This window comes from Jaculus jaculus, chromosome 2, assembly GCF_020740685.1.
Source record: "Jaculus jaculus isolate mJacJac1 chromosome 2, mJacJac1.mat.Y.cur, whole genome shotgun sequence".
Lineage (NCBI taxonomy): Eukaryota > Metazoa > Chordata > Mammalia > Rodentia > Dipodidae > Jaculus > Jaculus jaculus.
In genome coordinates this window covers 91,495,985-91,514,575 of record NC_059103.1, presented here as the reverse complement: position 1 = coordinate 91,514,575, position 18,591 = coordinate 91,495,985, and the positions used below count along the sequence as shown (strand labels likewise).

At 36.2% G+C, this 18,591-nt stretch overlaps 1 non-coding gene across 1 annotated transcript; it reads left to right on the top strand.

The window, feature by feature from the left end:
- The first annotated feature begins 3,330 nt into the window (after positions 1-3,330).
- On the top strand, positions 3,331-3,432 carry LOC123459044. The gene has a single exon (XR_006635974.1). It is a non-coding gene; the product is annotated as a U6 spliceosomal RNA (small nuclear RNA).
- Positions 3,433-18,591: the final 15,159 nt, after the last annotated feature.

Sequence of the window (18,591 nt, the reverse complement as noted above, 5' to 3'; positions counted from 1 at the left end):
AAGACCAAGATTTGAAGTAATTCAGTTCTTGGTTTCAACCTCTTAGTCTGCTGGAGGACCACTTAAAATTATCTTAATACTTATTTTTCTGAGAATGGAATAATAGTCACAATTGTCTCACAAATTTTTGTCACTGACAAATTAGATAAAGTAAGCAAAGTCAAAGTTCTCTTAAGTTGCTCATCAATAATAGAAGTTCCAGGGAATGACCTATATAACTTTATTTCCTGCATGGACAGAAATTAAAATTAGCATTGCTGAACAGTTCAATTGATTTTCATGCATGAGTATAATCTCATAATTCACTTAAGACATGGAAATTATACAGTCAAGATTAACACTGTATATTAGGCTAGAAGGATATCAAATTCTGTACTTATTTCTTAAAATCTTGAGACATTTGAACTTTACCAACAACTGATATCTACTAAGTCAATCTTCCCTATGAAGGACTTAACATGTAAGATTCTCTTGAAGACCTTAAATGAATAAAATCTATCTTTGGACTGTATTTTGCAAGCTAAATGAAAGCACAAAAAAATATAGTCTATCAGTCAGCTCTAGCCTATTGCCTGTTTATAGATGGCCTGTATGCTAAGTATGTTCTTACATTTTTAAATGCTTAGAGAAAAAACATTTCGTGATATAAAAATAATGAAATATTAAAATTCTGTTGTCCATAATGTTTGATTTGAGGACAGTGAGAGTCTACAATATATATACAGTAGCAGAAAGTAGCTATTGGAGTAGAAAAACATTTAGTAGCCAAAGCCAAAAAATATTGTGATTATCGGAATTTTATTATTTAAATATTATATATCTCCCATAAGCTTATATAGTGGTGGCTGGGTTGCCATCTGATAGTCTCTGAGAAGTGACTGAGTGCTTTCATATCATCAATGGTAAATCCCTTGACAGATTCATTACTATCATTGCATTATTGCGAGGTGATGGAAACAAGAGACGGAGCCTCATTGGAGGGCGTATATGATTCAGAAAATATTCTAGAAAGAAATATCTTGTCCACTGATCCCTCTCTTTCCTGGACAGCATGAGTGAGAACCTTCTTCCATATGTTACCACCACCATGATACTCTACCTCTTCAAGAGCAAAGCAATCGATCTAGAAGACTTTGGACTAAAACCTATGCAACCATGAGCCAAAATAACTTTGCCTTTTAAATTGTTTTGCTTCAGTATTTATCACAGTGATAGCAGGCTGACCAATACACTTATTGTTTATAGATTTCTAGCCCTTGACTACTTAGCAAAAAGAAATAGAATGTGAGGGAACACTTATAACACACTAGTCCAATATAGTCATGTTTAATATAGTAAATATATAAATATTAAATGAAATAGTAAATATTAATCAAAAGTATGTTTTTTTATTTAATATAAAGACTATGCATCATCCTACTTAAACCACATAAGGATGGTTTATTATTTTAAGAATATAACGACAGAAGTTCTATTCTTTAGAACATGCTGTTCCTGAACACAATGTGTTCCAAACCATATTTTAAAAATAAAACCTTTATTAACATCATAGCTTATACGATACACATAGACAATGAAATTAGATATTAGTATCATAGCATACTGGACACTAACTTAAAGATTCACACAGTATTTTCTACAGCCCTTCACCCATCATCATAAATAAATATTTGCATTTTCTAAAGTTAAATTTTAATTTTGACCATAAGTAGCAGTGTATTAAGTTCCTAGGACTCTAAGAACCCTTGGATTCAGTTAAACATTAGCTTTGGAAGGAATAAGAGGACTCATATTAAACAATGTTGATTAAGTAGAGATTAATAGATAATAGAGAATAATAGATAATGATTTCTTGCATATTTTTAAGATAAGCACTTCAGCAAATCACTAGCCAGATTCAGAAATCTCAAAGGCCTCATGAATTGACAGAGAACTTCAATAAATATTTTTATCATTTCTTAATATATCAAACAAAAAAAATGAATCTTATTAGATCTTCAGTTCTTAAAATGGACAGGATGATATCCTAATCAGGTGAAAGGAATAAAGTACTCTCTAAATTATAACATGTAGTGTTGACATTTAAGATATACATCAGGGCTAGAGGGATGGCTTAGCAGTTAAGGTGTTTGCCTGCAAAGCTAAAGGACCCAGGTTCAATTCTCCAGAAACTATGTTAGCCAGATGCAAAAGGGGGTGCATTCATCTGGAGCTCATTTGCAGTGGCTGGAGGCCCTGGGGTGTAATCCTTTCTCTCTCTCTCTCTCTTTCTCTCTCTCTCTCTCCCTCTTTCCCTGTCAAACAAATAAATAAATAAAAATAAAATATTTTTAAAAATAATAAATAAAATAAAATATCCATCAGTCTTCCCTGGTTTGGACCTATACTTCCACATCCCCCACTCCAACAATAGAAAACATACAATGTGGCATGATAAAGATGATAAAAGTTGTATTTACATTTGGGGGTGACTTTGTGAGTGTGTGTGTGTGTGTGTGTGTGTGTGTGTGTGTGTGTATACTTATGTATATGTTTGTGTTCAAGTGCACATATGTGTGCATGTGTGCATGCACTTGTATACATGTGGAGGCCAGAGGAAAACCTCAGGTATCATTCCTTTTAGATAATGTCTACATTTTTTTTAAATTTATTTATTTATTTATTTATTTATTTGAGAGCAACAGACACAGAGAGAAAGACAGATAGAGGGAGAGAGAGAGAATGGGTACGCCAGGGCTTCCAGCCTCTGCAAACGAACTCCAGACGCGTGCGCCCCCTTGTGCATCTGGCTAACGTGGGACCTGGGGAACCGAGCCTCGAACCGGGGTCCTTAGGCTTCACAGGCAAGCGCTTAACCGCTAAGCCATCTCTCCAGCCCATGTCTACATTTTTTAAGACAGGTTATCTCACTGATCTGGAGCTCAACAGTTAGGCTGGCCAGCAAGTTCCAGGAACCTGCTTATATCTGCCTCTCCAGTGCTGGAATTCCAATCGTGTACCTCCAGGCCCAGCTTTTGTATGTGCATTCTGGATCTCAAAATCAGTTCTTCATGCTTTCAAGCAAGCATTTTGTTTACTGAACCATCTCTCTAACTTTTAGCTTTTGAGATTTAAATTAATATAATAGTATTTGTATATTTGTTTTATAGATGTGCCTATGATGATACAGGATTGGAAGTACATTTTACTTACAAAGTTACACAAACAAAAATAATTTAATATCATTAATCTAAATTACCCTAGTTAAGTACTAATGTTTAATAAATTGCAATAATCCCAAACACTTTTCAAAAAAATATGTGATGATAAGTCTTACAAAAAATCTGTAGGTGCTCACGTCAGTAATACACTAAAATTGGAATGATAGAGAAAAGATTAACATGGCCCCTGCGCAAAGGTGACACACAAATCCATGATGTATTCCATAAATTACTGCAATGGCAGGAGGCCTGCCTCTTTCTCTCTGTTTCTCTCAATTAAATAAATAAAAATATATTTTTTAATGTTTGGTTTTCCTGACATTCAGATTATGGTATCTAAGTATTGCTGCCTGTAGAAGAAAACAGAACTATTTGTGGAAGTGGCTGATCCCACTTCTGGTGTAGAAAACCTGCAGATGAACCTAGTACATTATGAAGAGCATGTCCCATGACTCAGGAGACAAAAGAGATCCTACTAGCTGAAGTTAGGGCAATGAGAGCATCTAAACAGGTACAAAGGATTGCCTGCTGACATTTATATGCAATGTCACCTTTAGAGGATGCTAGGAGACTAACTTATTTTGAAAATTGTTAAGTAAAAGAAAACAATGAAAGTTTTAGTACATGATTTCTATGTTGGAAAATAAAGAACAGGTGATATTGTGCATTTGAAATTTAAAAATCAACTTTTTATTTTTATTAATTATGATATAATTTCTACTCACATTCTTAAAGTAAAAATACTCAACTAAATATAAAATAACATTATTTTTCCAAAGGAACATAGAGTTTCATACTCTGACTGGTTGGTTTTATAAAGATGAATGATCCTGTCATCTAACTTAAAACCTCTTGGAATCTATAGCTCAGATCGATCCTTTATAGATAGTTAAAGTGAAGAACTTTTCATAAAATTGTCTTTCTTTTCAGTGATTAGTCCCTAAGACTTGAAAAATCCCTTTAAACTAATAACATGTCTTTCTTTATTATTTCTTTCTTTCTTTATCTGTGTATGTGTGTGTGTGTGTGTGTGTGTGTGTGTGTGTGTGTGTGTGTGTGCTGCCAGTAAAAAGGAAGCCAAATAAAATACCCCATCCTCCATTCTGCTTCAGGGGTATAAATGAAGCCAAAGTTGTCTTGGTCTCGCTCCTTAAGCTTACTAAAATCCCTATATCCATTTCTTTATCTAAGGGAACTGGATGGCCCCTGTAGGTTATATTTTATGTCTTGTCCTTGTGTATGTAACACTACCTAGACAACAGGAAAACAATCCCTATTCCCTGGGGAAAGACAACAGTGAGGTGCATTTGTTCACTTCCCAGCTCAGCACAGGGGTCTTTTCTCTAGCTGACATCACTGGGCCTTTGGAGTCAAGAAAGGATCGTTTTAGCCCCAAAGACTAGAGTGTTAGGGATATGAGTAAAACAAAGTAGACAAAAAATAAACCTAGCCCCCACCATTCTCATTTCCTGTACCTATCACTCCAGATCACTGAGAGAAAGATAGTCTCAGTTTCTTCTAATAGGTGACTGATTTCAATCTTAATTCTTTTAATTAATAATTGGGAATGACAAGCTCTCTGAGACTCAATTTTCTTTGCTGTACACATGGGATAATCATAATGAGACTTACAAATCAGATGAGAAGTGAAACAATGACTATAGAGTACTGTGCATCATAAATACATAGTACAAACATCTCATTAGAGATTTTAAAAGTAGTAGTAACTCATTGATTCTACAATGCCTGTGTGTCATGCACTATACTAGCCTTAATGCCTTTATAGTACTTCACTGAATTTTTAGCAAGACCATGATGTGTGTTGCCATGCTCAATATCCTAAGCCAGAAGGTATGACACAAAAGCACTTGAGCCATTATAGTAAGTAGTCAAGATTGTATGTGAAACTAAGTCTACCTGATTCCATGGTCCCTTTGAGTCTTTATTCTTCACTCCTAAATACCCAAAGGAGAAGGGGCAGAGAGATTTAAAATACACAATGATATTTTAAAACAATATAAATAATAAATATGCTGATATGAATGGTATCCTAGCACTTGAAAAAAAGTTTAAAGTTCATGAACTGTAGCGTAATTTTGCTAAGCAAATAATTTTAGTGTAGAGGCCATAAGTTGAGCTAAATCTATGATAATTTGGTTCCTTAATAATCTCTTTAACTTGACAGTGGTCTAAAAAAAAAAGGATTACTTTCCTCTTTGCAGGGATTGTTTCAAGTGTTCTAAAATTGTTAAAACCTGACAGCTGGATACAGACACAGTGAAATCTTCTTACAGACAACCTGAATTTACAAAAATAGAGTTCTTCCCAAACTCTAGGCATCACAAGGACCTTACAGTGCTCTCACTCCATCACCAATATATTCAGCTGTTGACTATTCTTCCAGTCTTTGAGCTCTACTTCTTACTTATTTGATAATTTATCCCACCCCTGCCTTTTTCTCTTTCACTCTCTGCTAATGATAGACCCGAGAGCCTCACACATGCTAAGCAAGTGCTCTGCCACTTAGATAAACTCCTAGACTTTCCTTCTCCTTTTAAATGTTTTTTTTTCAATGTCAGCCAAGAGTTGTTGCATCATTTCTGAATCAAAGCATACATTTCTTTTTGTTTAACCACTCTGTTTTCCTTCCCCACAAAATGGAAATTTTATACAAGGACAATCTATCTGCATATTCCATACCACTTATTCACATGATTCATGTCAAAAATGCTTTGAGAAAGTAAAGGGCTGTGGGTCACCCTCTGAGTGACCCTGAGTGACACTTGCCTGAAATGTGAGAAATGTTACTTTCTGTTGTCCTCATTCTCCACTTGTCATGATACTGTACTCCAAAAATAGAAAAAGGCAAACATTTGCTTCTTTCTTTTTTTATATAATTTTAAAATCTTTGTTTGTTTATTTTTATTTATTTGAGAGTGCCAGAGAGAGAGAGAGAAAGAGGCACAGAGAGACAGAGAGAGAAAATGGGTGTGCCAGGGCCTCTAGCCACTGCAAACGAACTCCAGAAGCATGTGCCCCCTTGTTCATCTGGCTAATGTGGGTCCTGGGGAATTGAGCCTTAGAACCAGGGTCCTTAGGCTTCACAGGCAAGCGCTTAACCACTAAGCCATCTCTCCAGCCCCATTTGCTTCTTTCACTAGGGAAGTTTGATGCCTCTCAAGTCCTCACCTGCATACTGGACCCTGGCTCTAACTATGCTACTTCCATGGGCAGTGTGAGGAAACCTTTCTGTCCTGCCTTCTCTGATGTGATCAGCTTATCCCCAGGTGACAGCTATGAAGCACTTACCTAAGATGCCTAAACCATGAAATAGGTTTGTTCCAGGAGGATTAGTAAAAACAGGTATTAGTAAAACCAGGTATTTTTTTTCCTGGTCCAACTAGAATTTCATTTATGAAGACTTTAAACATTAAAATCCAAAGCAATCCCATGGCATTTATCATTTAGATGATCAACAGAAAACTTGAAAATATTTTAGAACCAGTTGTTTAAGTACTTTGTTGGTTCCTCTTTCATCCTTGGCATTCAGTAAAGAAGTGAATAAAGCATGAATACTTGCAGTATATTGTACTATATTGTTAGATGCTGCATATACCCCCAAAGACCCATGTGTGGATGGCTTGGTATCCACAGGGACATTATTGGGAGTTGCTGTGGATTCAAGAAGTTAGTGATGAGAATTAAGTCACTGGGTATGTGACTTAGAAAAGTATGAAAGGACCCCAGTCTCTCCTCTTTTGCTTCCTTGCCTTGGGTTGAACAGTCTACTTTGCCATTTGCTGCCAGAAGGACAAAGCCTAAAAGCCCTGACTTATCTTGGAAGGAACCTACAAAACTATGAGCCAAAATAAAACTTTTGTGTTGTTAATTAACTCAAGAAGTTCATTATAGTAATGGAATGATGACTATTGCAGTAAATTTGTGGGGAAAAAAAACACCTTAATATCAACTGAGTGTCATAAATGCCTAATAGCTGATGTCTATAAAGTGAAGATAGCCATGCAGACAAAGCTGATTTCATTTTAAGCAGCAACACCAAACCAGAGAGGAATAGGACACACTTTAGTTCTTTTAGACAAGGAGCACTAGTGGTTAACTAGGGATATCACAGAGTGATCTTGAGGGAACAGAGTCTTTTCTAGGAGCTAAAGAACTGAACAAATGGGAGAGTGCACCAGCTGCTCCTTGCACACACACCAATGTGGGCTATAGAGGCACTATTGAAACTTATGTGTTATAGTTAAGAATAAACTGAGGCCATGAAATAACTTTCTAAACATTTCAAGTAAATAAATAAATCAGAATTTGGAGCCCCAGAAGTCTGATAACAGAAGCCATGTTCCTAAATTGCTAACTAAAAAAACAAAACAAACAAAAAACCAGCATTGGTTTCATAGTAATTCCAGTGTTACCATTTTACGAACTCCAGAAATACTTAAGCAATAAGGTGGCTTGTCCTATTACAGATTAACATATTTCAAAGCAAATGTACATGTAGACATGTTCCCTGTTACAACATGCTAAAACATGAAGGTAAAGTGTATATTTGAGAGCTTCACAAGAGAAATAGCCTTGAATTTTAGCTTAAGTGGTAGAGTGCTTGCCTGTCAGTCACAAAGTTCTAGATTCTCCATATTATTTGATTTGTTTTTATTCTTTGATGTCACAAAACCAAAAGAGGTTGCATGGACCATAAAAATACACATAACAAAAACACAGCACCTCAGACCACTGGCCTGTGGGACAGCATACTAACTACTGCCTCATGTCTTTTCATCGACAGCTGATGAAGCTGAGGTGAGTGCCAGTGACTCTTACAGTGTTTCTGCACCTGCCCAGCCTCCATGCACTATATTCTGCTCATACACTCATACTTCATGAAGCCCAATTGCTCTTTTGAGGTAGGCTATGGGACTTTGGGACTTTTTATTTCTACTCATTAAACAGCATTTGTGTAGGCATCCTAACAATATGAAACTGGAATCTTTACATAAAGCCACTGTGGAATAGCATGGCTCCTCAAAATGTTCACCATAGGTTTTCGTATTTGGTGCTTATTTGTTAATTTAACCCATGGCCCCTCAACTCAACTCCTATGCCTAACAGAACAGAAAACAATACTCAAATATTAATGTGAAAGTATTTACAGTAAGGCATGGATAGATGGCTAAGTGGGTAAAGTGCATAAGGAGTTGAATTTGGATTCACTGCACCCATGTATAAACTGATTTATGCCAGAAAATCCCAACACTGGAAAGTCAGAGACAGTGTTTGCTGGTTATTCTAGCCATATTGGTGAATTCTTCCACACAGATACATGTATATTCACATTTACTGCTGCTCTATTTGCAATAACAAGGAAATAGACTTTCATCAACTGATAAATGGATAATCAAAATGTGGAATATATACGCAGTGGAATTTATTCATCTGCACAGAAAAAAGAAATGATTTAATTTTCAGGAAAATTGATACAACAGAAACTATTTTACTGTGAGGGAATTCAGTCTCAGAAAGAAAAATACACATGTTCCCAGTCATATACATTCCTAACTTCTAATATTTGTATTTGTATTTATGAGGGAGTGGCCCCATAAACTAGAAATGAAAGAAAAACAATAAGGTTTTAAGGATGAGAGGTAGGCAAAGTAATGAAGTATATGTGACATAAAAGTGAAAAAAGAATACTTGAGGAAGAAGGGTATGGTATAAGTGATGGTAGTGGGGGAATGTTAGAGGAGCTAAGGAAAAGAATCAAGCAAAACAATGTATGCATGAAAATACAATAAAGTATGTTAACTTGTGTGCCAATTAAAAAAATTAAATAAAATTTAAAAATTGTTGTTGCTGGGCACAGTAGCACATGCCTTTAATTCCAGCACTAGGAAGGCGAGGTAGGAAGATCACTGTGAGTTCGAGGCCAGCCTAAGACCACATAGTGAATTCCATCTCAGCCAGGGCTAGATTGAGACCCTACCTTGGAAAACCAATAAATAAATAAATGGTTCTTTTAGGCTACACAAATGTTACCTTAATTATTTTCAAAAGTTATTTGAAAGTTGTACATATTTAATATATATTGATGACCATATTCTGCATTAAATATAAAAACAATAGAATTTAAAATAACATAAAGGTGAAAAAAGCAGTATTATAAGTATCTATTACCAGTAGTAAGGGCTAATAAGGGCCTTTGTTCTCACAAAAGTCTTGACTGGTGACAATATTTAAAAATTAAAACATGCCATTGTCCAAGACTAGTAAAGTACTTATATCATCTATGAAAAACCCTGGGTTCTTCCTCAGGAGGAGTGAGGAGGAGAGAGAGGGAGAAATATGTCTCTTATAATGATTAATTCAGAGACAAGATATTTGAATTTAATACCAATCATAGTTAAAAGTACTTTATAAAGCAAAATCAGTTCAAACAACAGTGCATGCTTCAAAGCACACTGACTACACTGACTCTGTTATAATGCCTATTTCTATAATCCCTTGATATATTCTTTAGTAAAAAATTACATTTTAATAAATGACATTATAATGTCTATATAACCACTACTTATTATAAATCTTTAACAAGAACCATTAGCAGTATCTAATATAATGATACATAACAATGTAATTCAGAAAACTATTATTTAAGGTTTTCTAGGAAATTTGTCTCTCTGGAGTCAGTTGTTCTTATAAAAGATGTAGAAGACATCTTGTTTAAATTTTTAAACATGTGATTCAAAACCTATTGAAACTCTGTGTTGATGAGATTTTGAATTAAGTAAAAATTCCAGGGCTAGAGATATGGCTTAACAGTTAAGTTGCTTGCCTGAGAAGCCTAAGGACCCAGATTCAACTCAATAGAACCCACATAAGCCAGATGCATATGGTAGCACATGCATCTGGAGTTCATTTGGAGTGGCTAGAGTGCACCCATTCTTTCTCCCTCTCTCTCTCCCTCTCTCTCTCTCTCTCTCTCTCTCTGTCGCACATTAATAAAAAATAAAATATTAAAAATATTCCTACAAGTGAAAAATTTAAGAATCTATAACTCCAAATTTTATTGGTGTTAATCATAAAATCACAATAGTCACACAATACCAGGAAATTATCTACATCAAGATTTCAAAGTACCTTATTTATCACCTTCATTTGTAACAATAGCTAAGTTATGATACTGTTTAGTCCATTAACTTTTCCTTGCTTACTATTTTGATATCATCTAGCAAGTAGCATAGTCTCATCACCCAGGTGACAATTCAGAAAGTCCGAAAATTGGATGCTTTATTTTCATTTAAAAAAAAATGTGTGTGACTCATCTTTGACAATTTATTAGATAAAACCACAAATTTCCATGAGGTGCAAAAAATGTTTATAGTCATCCCATATGACTTGAAAGAAACTCGAAAACTACTGGAAGAAAATTTAGGAAGTACCTTCCATGATATAGGAATGTAAAAAGACTTCCTGAATAAAACCCCAGTGGCTCAAGTTCTTAAACAGTCACTCAATCATTGGGATCATATGAAGCTGAAGAGTTTCTTTACAGACAAGCATATAATAAGCAAAGCCATTAGAATACCCACAGAATGGGAGAAAATATTTGCAGGTTATCCAACTGATAGAGGCCTTATCTCTAGAATTTACAAAGAACTCAAAAGTCTAAACAATAAGAAGACAAATACCCCACTCACAAAATGGGGCACAGAGTTAAACAGGCAATTCACAGAGGAAGAAATACAAATGGCAAACACACACCTAAGAAAATGTTCATCATCCCTAATCATCAGAGAAATACAAATTAAAACAACTATGAGATTCCACCTTACCCCAATAAGGATGGCCAACATCAAAAGGTCAAATGAAAATAAATGCTGGCGAGGATGTGGAGAAGCAGGAACACTCATTCACTGTTGGTGGGAATGCAGGATGGTACAACCACTTTGGAAAGCAATATGGCGACTCCTGAAAAAGCTGACTATAGAAATACCAACAGACCCAGTTATACCATTACTGGGCATGTACCCTAAAACCTTCAAACCAAAAGCCAGAGAGATTTGCTCAACCATGTTTGTAGCAGCTCAATTTGTAATAGCTAAAAGCTGGAATCAACCCAGATGTCCATCATTAGAAGAATGGATAACAAAGATGTGGTATATCTACACAATGGAATTCTATACAGCAGTAAGAAAAAACGACATAAAGAAATTTGAGGAAAAATGGTTGAACCTGGAACAGATCATTCTCAGTGAACTTACCCAATCACAGAAAAAAAATCGACACATAGTCTCACTCATCTGCAACACCTAAACTGAATCTGCCCAAGATGCCTTACATACCCAGCAAGCACCTCATGGACTAGACAATAAGATGGATGGGAGGGCGGGGAGGGAATCAAAGGGTGGAAAACAGTAATCTGGACCCAAACGGCAATGGTACCATAAAATTCTACTTCCTAAAAGACAGACCAAATGGCTGAACCTTCACTAGACCCTTACAGGAAACACCTGAACCACAAGACACTGGAGAGGGTAGGATCAAGACTGACCTAAATCTCCTACATCTTCCCTCCCTCCCTCTCCCCCTCTCCCCTCTATCTCTATCCTCTCTAACTCTTGTATACTAGTTATCTTTTTCCTCAATTTCTTAGTGGACACTGACCTGTATCCCCCACTTCCAGCTTGGGCCTACCATCCACAATGAGCTTTTGATCAGAGAAACCTACAAGGTTTCCCAAAACAATGACAGACTTCTGTCAGAGTACTTGATGACCCACCAAAGGCCAGTGATAAGACCCTATTGCTGAAGACTCCATACACAGCTGACGCATAAAATGGAATGACATGGCTGGAAGCCAGGAGAGAGTCAGTCCCCAGACAGTCAGCATGTCTAGTGCCAGAAGGCGCTACATAGGCGACTGGGGGAAATGACCAAGATCTGTCCAAGCAACACATTGTTTAACCTAATTAACAACAAATAACCGGATGTGATGCCCACACAAGTGCAATAGTGGTACACAGCCATGGTGAGGAATCAATTGCTCTTGATTTGGCTAACTGATCCACTCAGTGGTACTAGACCCTTAGCTGGAGCTGGGAAACAAGTCAGAACCATACCCAAACACAAGCCCACTCTACAATATCAAGCTACCATCAATCACGGGGTATAAGAGGGCCTACACCTATCAAACTGTCTATCAAAAAAGTAAGTGTTATCTCAATTTTCCAGGTGCTAACTTACTCTCCATTGGAGAATCTGCTTCTCTTTTCCAGATAGATGCAGATCCTAAGAAGAGAGCTGCCCCAACATACCTCAAAAGGGGCCCAACTGAAACTAAGGACAACTGGCGAAATAAGCAAGGGTGATGTTTTCCTGTGAACCAGATACCAACACAAAGGGGAAGGAGATCAACGCAGAGAAAAATCAACTCCTACCAAATCAGAGAGCCAAAGCCTCAGAGGCCCCCAACACCTCAGCACTGAAGCAGACCAAAAATGAACCCAACATGGCTCAGGGAAATCTTGCGGAAGAGGGGTCGGAAAGAATGTCAGAGTTACATGTTGGGTCATGATTTGCAGAGACATTTATCATACTAATAACTGGGGGCTAACTCCACAATGCAGGACCCATTTTCATTAACAAGGAGGGTCTAATGGGAGGGGTAGATCACAGATGAGCCTAAATAATGGTACCAAACTGCCTGTATTCACTGAAATGAAAACTAATAAATTAAATTTAAAAAAAAGAAAGAAAGAAAGATTCTGTGATTGTTAAAGTCTCAGTTTGATCATAACAAAATCAATGACACCTGGAAATACATAAACTATCAAACTTCACAGTAAGCCGAGAGCAAGTAACCTCTGAGTGTGCTACTGTCAAACACACCCAGCCTTCCTGACACACTCATGCCGCATATGTGAAGATCTGACATTATGAGAGCCAGGGTCAGGCCAGATACAAATATCATTAACATTAATTCCTTCTCATTGGAGGTGAAATTCAACAGAAGTGGAACTCCTTTCTGCCCAGGAAGGTTATGTGAATGAACATTAGCTTTCCATAGGATCACCTGGCTATGGAAGAAAGAGCCTGTCACACAAATTGGCTCAACTAAACAACTGATTTCTAATACCATCATTTCATTAATAAAAGGTGCACCTCACAGCTATTTTCTGTAAAATAAAAAATAGTTGATAATTTTTTTATTTTAATAAAGTAGCTCTAGAATAAGTTTCTAATTGAATGATTTTTAGTTCATTAGTAATTAATAGAAATGTTCCCTATCTTAAAGAGTATAGTAATGCATGAGATCAAGCAATGAGACCATCTAAGCAGGCACATGGCTTCTACAATTGCTAGGAAAGCACACTCAAGCCTCCCGAAGCATCTTCTTAAGCTCCCATATTTCAAGTTTTCTGAAAATTTATCCAAAGACATTAAATGATTATTAAAAATTTGTGATACTTGCAGATACTGCATTAGGAAAAAATAATGTTTTAAAAAGCTCAACTAGATGTAGCTTCCTTTCCCTGTACTGTCTCTCATATGTATGGTGGGACCCATCATCAGGAAGCTCTTGCACTGACCAGATTAGCTAATTCCCAGCCAGACTCTTTGTTACTATGTCTATCTGAGACTATGTCAAGAATCTGTGTAATCGCTGGCTTGGAAGTACTGCTCTCCCATGATATTTAATTCATTTTTCTTCTAATTGACATACTCTAATATGAAGAATAAATGATAAAAAATTGTGCATCTCATTCTTTAAATAAACGCCAATTCATGAAAAAATTGTGTCATAGAGATTCTTCACCAATCCATGCTTCCATCCAATTGGTTCTTTGCCCATCCACATAAGAATTTCACCTTGAATGCAAAAAAAAAAAAAAAACGTATTTATCTGTTGACTATTTGAGAGTTGTTCTAATTTTTTCATTTTTTAAAAAATAATGAATCACTCTGTAGCCTGTGATGGTCTAGAGTTAACTGTGTAGCCCAGGCTGTTTGATCATCCTCCAGCAGTCTCCTGAACCTTGGGGATACAAGCATGTACTACCACCCTGGGAGAGGGTTTGGCAGGGTCTTCTTATGGTGCCAAGGATTGGATCTAGGGCTCCACATTTGTTAGACAAATGCATTACCACTGGCCTATATTTGTAGTCTTTTATTGTTACTATCTTACTTTAAAAAAATCTGGAATATATTCATTGGTAAGATACTTCACTATGCATATGTATGATGTTATACCCATATTCTACAAATTTCAAGGATTTTAGCAAAAACACCTCCTGAAAGAATATCCCAAGGGTCACTGAAGAGCTATTTCTATTAGAAACATGAAGTTCGTCCAAGTCAACATAAACATTCACTAATTTTTTTCTAACCTTTACTCATGATCATCCCATGGCTGCTTACTTTTTCTACAAATTACTTTCTGATTGATTACTTTACAAACATTTTTTTCTACAAAAATAGTTTCACTCCCTGCTGCTGTCACTTAAAATAAAGCACTTCCTCTTAAGAGTAACATTTAAGCCCTTCATCTAAGAATTAATGGGCTAATAAATTTATAAATTCTTCCATTACCAAAAAAATGGATAGCTTTAATGTACTGCAGCCTCACTGATACAGAAACAACCACATCTGACACTGTCAGTGACATAATAACTGTGCAATCACATAATCCCTCACCCCAAAGGCAAATGGCTCTTTATATCCTCTAATCCCAGTGGTTTCTTGGTCACATATCTTATCATGGAATGTGTGAAGACATGAAAGAAAACAACATGATCAGCAGTCAAGCTAGAATTTAAAAATCTCTACTTCCCAACTCCATCCCAGTTACATTTTGAGAAGTTTCTCTCCATTGCCTTCAGCAGAGTTTGAATTTTCCTCGTGGCACTCACAGCCTCTGGCATAACTATTAAGTGTTTGTATTCATTCATATTTATTTATTTGTGTAAGCTTGAGGCATAGAGGGTCTTTGTTTGTATTATTTGGAAGTCTACCTCTATTGATCAAAATCGTTTCTAGAACAAAAGTAATACTCCATTAATATTCATAGCATAATTTAATTAACAGTTTATTACTGTGAAATAGTTCATCTCTCTTCTCTCCAATATAACCTGAGGAAGATTGTGATATTGAGTATTTTTCTTATTTTCTTCTAATAATATACCTTTTGGAATTAAACTACTTCCCTTTTTGTTGAATAACAACTTACAAAATGTTATGAATTCTTTTATGTATCCTTTCACATAAGTCACCTCTAAATTGTCTTTAAAAATCATATAATTTAAGTGCATTGAGAGAAGAGTATACCTATCCCTCTTTCAGCTTCTTGCCTATTCTTTTTCCTCATAGTATTCAATTGCACCTTCATTGATTCACAATAATATTTCTGAACCCCATCTCATGAAAAAGATGTTAATAGTCAAAATATATTTTATATTTCTGGAGTCTTAGCTTAATAAAAATAAGTATTAGAAAAATCTCTTTTTTATTTGAACTCTATCAGTAACTAGTCAATATCTCTGAAGCTTATTTCTTCTACAAAAATAGTTGAACATGCAAATAGAGAGACAGTTTTCATTTTCCTAATATGCTCCATCTTAGATGGCTTAAATAACTGAGCAGGCTGGATATTTGAAAATCCTTAATACATATGGAGTTATAAACCCTGGCTTTTTTCTGAATATATCTTCTTAAACATCACCAGATAAGAAAATATATTTGTAAACAGTTCATGTTTAGACATAATATTAAATAGACTTGAATTATCATTCTGATTCTTGTATGGAGGACTTTAAGCAAGTTTAATTAATTTTTCTAAGATTTACTTTTTCACTCATACTGGCATGATTGTAGCTATATCATGAAATGTTACAAAAAGTAAATGGCATGATAGGGAACCATCAGGGAACCTGAATAGTTAATGCAATCTCTCTGTCTTTTTCCCTCTCTGTCTCTGATTTGGTGTGTGTGCTATCTAAGTCTCTCTTTCTCTCTGATTTGGTGAGTGTGTGTGTGCTATGTAAATCTCTTTCTCTCTGATTTGGTGTGTGTGTGTGTCTGTGTGTGTGTGTGCTATGTAAGGGGGTGATTACATGTGTGCATGTTGTACATGCATGTGTGCGCAGATGCATGATGCCATGAGATGAGCAAGGAGGCCAGAAGAAAACATTAGGACCCACCTTCTATTATTTATCATTTCTCTAAGAGTCTTTCAATCAACCTGTAGCTCCATTGTTTGCTTTTTGTTTGTTTGTTGTTGTTAAATTGACTAGGTGTCCCAGCTATCCTCTTGTTTCTGCTCCTGCCAGCACTATGTATGTGTGGCTGTTCCCAGCTTTTTTACAAGGGTTCTGGGGATCGAACACAGGTCCTCATGCTTGTGGAACAAGAGCTCACACACTGAGTCATTTCCCCAGCCTCTGTAGTACAGTTCTAGCTGGCCTTGAACTTGTGATACTCCTAACCCATCTTCTTCAGTGTTTTCCTACCAGCTTTTACCAACCACAATTGTCCCAAGTTTATTTTGAGGAAAAAGCAAAAAACAAGAGGTATCACATTTCCTAACTTCAAACGATGTTACAAAGTTTTTGTTTTTGCTTTTGTATAATAAAAAGAAGCATACTTCTAACCAGAACCAGACACTTGAATGAATGGCATAGAACTGAAAACATAAACTTAAAGATTTGTAGTGAACTTATTTTTAAAAATATTTAATTAATTTATTTATTTGCAAGGAAATAGCGAGAGAAGAGAATGGGTATACCACTGCCTCATGCTACTGAAAAATAATTCCAAATGCATGCACCATATTTGTACATCTGGCTTTACAAGAGTCCCAGCAGGAAGGGGGATGGAGAGATGGCTTAGTCATTAACGCATTTACTTGCAAAGCCAAAGAATCCAGGTTCAATTCTCCAGAACCTACATAAGCCAGATGCACAAGATGGCACGTGCTTCTGGAGTTCATTTGTAGTGGCTAAAGGACCTGCCCCACCCATTCTCTCTCTCTCCCCACCTCTCATAAATAAAAACAAAAACAGTTTATAAAATTAAACAAAATAGAGTAAAGGGGAATCAAACCTGGGCCATACAGCTTTGCAGGCAAGCACCTTTAACCACTGATCCAAGTATCCAGACCCCAATTAAGTGATTTTTGACAAAGGTGCTGAGTACACATGAGGTGTAAAGGACAGCCTGTTTGGCAAAAGGCACTGGAAGACCAGCACATTTACCTGCAAAAAGGGGGAATTGAATTCTTGTCTCACAGGCACACACACACACACACACACACACATATACAGAGAGAGAGAGAGAGAGAGAGAGAGAGAGAGAGAGTCATCTCAAAATTGATTAAAGACTTCAATATAAGGCCCCAAATTTTAAAGCTACCAAAATAAAACATGAAGAAAAATCTCAATGGCACTGGCCTGGACAACGATTTCTTGAATAGAACTCAAAAACAGGCAAGAATAACAAAAACAGATATTTGTTGAAATTGAGATTTCATCAGACTAAAAACCTACTGCACACAGCAATGGCAACAATAGAATAAAGACACAATTCTCAGGTTGGGAGAAAGTATTTACAAACACACACCTCATACATGACTACTCTGCACTTCCTATCAAATACTAATTTTCCTTTGTCTAAGTATTAACCTTAGGTTTCCAAAGAACATTGGACACAAAGTGAACAAAAGAAAATTATTTAAAACAAATCAAAGAGAGGCTGGGGAGACAGCTCTGTTAGTGAAGTGCTTGCCACACAAGCTTAAGGGTCTGAGTTCAGATCCCCAGAACCCATGAAAAATGCCAGGAACAGAAACACCTGTAATCCCAGAACCAGGAGAGCTCAGACAAGAGGATTCCTCAGGATTTCTGACTAGCTGATTCTAGGTGATGAATGAGCTCCAGGTTCAGTGGGAAGAAAGATGTAAGGTGATGGCAATTGAGGAAGAAAACCAATGTTGACCTCTGGCCTCCACACATATGGACACACACATGTATACACACCCAAATACATATGTATACACATATTATGAAATGTATCCACTAGTAAATGAATAATAATAATTTAAACATCAGGACAAAGTTGTAATATTTAGTTTTTAATCACCTAGCTTGAGGAACTTTCTGATGATTATCACTAAACTTCCAATAATGAAGTTAATAGTACATTTAACCTATGTCATTATTTTAATAATTCATATACACATATGTTTCTCTGGAGTTGTCAATCTAAAGTCTAAAGGATATATGGTGAATGCAAAATCTAATTTAATGTTGTGATAACTGAATAGCTACAGTTATCCATGCATCTGATGATATAGAAAAATGCTAATGGCATTTTTCTAAATTGCAAA